Below are 2,500 nucleotides of genomic sequence, written 5' to 3'. Positions count from 1 at the left end.
TCAAAGGGAAAGGGGAAGGTGAGAGGTTAGGGAAGAAGGGGAGGGGATTGGTGGAAGAAGGGAGGGGGGGGGGTGGAGGATGAGAGCCGAAGGATATGAAAGGGACTTGGAAGTGGAAGGGGGGGGGGGTGAAGGGGGAAGGGAGGGGGAGTGAGCAAAGGGTCTTTCCAGAGAGGGCGGGGGGGAGGTGTTGGTACAAGAGGGGTACAAGGAGGGGGGTGGGGGAGGGGAGTAAGAGAGGGGAGGACATCAGGTCTGAATGAATTGACATGTTGCGGTTGTGGTGAATTTGCCAGTCTATGTGGATAAGCTCCTCCCCATCCCCCCACCCCCTCCGCTCCCTCTCCCTCCCCCTGCGTCCTTTACCCCCTCTCTCCCTCGCTCTTTCTCCTCTTCTCCTTTCCCTCTCTCTCGTGTTCTTTACCTTCCTCTCGCCCACTCTTTCTCTCCCTCTTTCTCCTCTCCTCCTTTCCTTTCCCTCCCGTCCTTTACCTCCCTCTCCCTCCCTCTTTCTCCTTTCTTCCTTTCCCTCTCTCCCGCTTCACTTTCTACCCTCTCCCTCCCTCTTTCTCCTCTCCTTCTCCTTTTCCTCCCTCCCTCGTTCTTCTCTTCTCCTCCTTCTTTCTCCTCTCCTCCTTTCCCTCTCTCCCACTTTCTCCTCTTCTCCTTTCTCTCTCTCCTTCCCTCTTTCTCCTCTTTTCCTTTCTCTCTCTCCTTCCCTCTTTCTCCTCTCCTCCTTTTCCTCTCCCTCGATCTTTCTCCTCTTCTCCTCTTCTCCTGTCTCTTTCTCCTCTCCTCCTTTCCTTTCCCTTGCGTCCTTTACCTCCCTCTCCTTCCCTCTTTCTCCTCTCCTCCTCTTTTCCTCTCCCTCTCTCCTTCTCCTCTCCTCATTTCCCTCTCTCCCTACCTCTTTCTCCTCTCCTCTTTTCCCTTTTCCCGCGTCCTTTACCTCCCTCTCCCTTCCCTCTTTCTCCTCTCCTCCTCCTTTCCCTCTTTCCCTCACTCTTTCTCCTCTCTTCCTTTCCCTCTCTCCCGCTTTACTTTCTACCTCCCTCTTTCTTCTCTTCTCTTCCTTTCCCTTTCTCCCTCGCTCTTTCTCCTCTTCTCCTTTCCCTTCCCCCACGTCCTTTACCTCCTTCTCTCCCTCCCTCTTTCTTCTCTCCTTCTCCTTTCCCTCTCTCCCACTTCACTCCTACCCCCTCCCCCTCCCCCCCCCCTTCGCATAGGCTTTCTCATTCGCTAGATGAGTTAGTTACTTAGCGGCGGCGGAGGCTAGCGGAGGGCGGCGGGAGGGGGGGGGGGGGGGGGGGGTATTTGAGCGGGGGGGGGGGGGCGATATGGAGCGGTATTTAGCGGCTGGCTGGAGTCCCGGACCCTAATACACCATCACTCAGACACGGTACAAAGAGCTCTCTGGTTGCTAAGTCGGCCGCTAGATGGACTCGCCGTAGAGGATGCCCCCTCTTAACCCAACCCCCTTCCCCCCCCACCCATACCCCTTCTATCTAACCCCCTTCCTCGTCTATACCTCTTCTATCCAGTCCCTCTTCCCCACCCATACCCCTTTCTCTCTACCCCCCCCCCCCCCCCATACCCCTTCTCTCCAGCCCCTCTTCCCCGCCCATACCCCTTCCCCCCACCCATACCCCTTCCCCCCACCCATACCCCTTCCCCCCACCCATACCCCTTCCCCCCACCCATACCCCTTCTATCCATCCCCCCTTCCCCGCCCATACCCCTTCTCTCCACCCCCCACCCCCCCCAATTGATGATCACGAGCAAGATCTTCACGAAGAACAGAAGCAATGGCGGTCTCTTTCCGAGCGACTGCATGATATTCTGTTCGCTGCGCAGCCACGAGGTCGTTGTATATGGTTATTGTGCCTGACAGGGTTAGTTGGCCCCGGCATGCATGATGGTGTGCTTCATCAAGTCAGTATTCACGGCCAGGGACAGAGCGCAAGCATGAACATGCAGTGCATGCATGGTGCAGGAATTAAGTGTACAGTGCAGTGGGGAGTGGTTCCCGGTGTCTGAATGTGTGTCTGAGTGTGTGTGTGGCTTGGCTTACATGTGCGTAGGGGACTATATTCACCAACAAATAACGCGAAAGTTGTACATGTAATACCTGAACAAAGCAATCTATATTAACGCAGGTACGACTCTCCGAACACCCAAACACCGAAACATATCGACGCTGCTGACGCGGCGCCATCAACTCTCCCCCAAGATGAAACCCGCGGCCGTCGACTTTAGATGAAGCCGCGTTCGGACTCACTCAAAAGGGCTTCGAGGCCCCGAAGCAGTTCCGAGTTTCGGACGCGGCTCGAACAGGCGCTCGGACCGGCCAGCGGGGAGAGGGAAATTGAACCCTAACAGCCCTTCGCCAAAACCTTGTAAACTTTAGCGCTTTTTTTTTTCTTTTCTTTTTTTTTAGGAGTCTTTTTGACGTTGTTTTTTGAAGCATGATAATTATCGTTTGTGATAAGAGCAGGAAGGC

The sequence above is a fragment of the Penaeus vannamei genome, chromosome 30 (assembly GCF_042767895.1).
Source record: "Penaeus vannamei isolate JL-2024 chromosome 30, ASM4276789v1, whole genome shotgun sequence".
NCBI lineage: Eukaryota > Metazoa > Arthropoda > Malacostraca > Decapoda > Penaeidae > Penaeus > Penaeus vannamei.
This window is presented reverse-complemented; position numbering follows the sequence as displayed.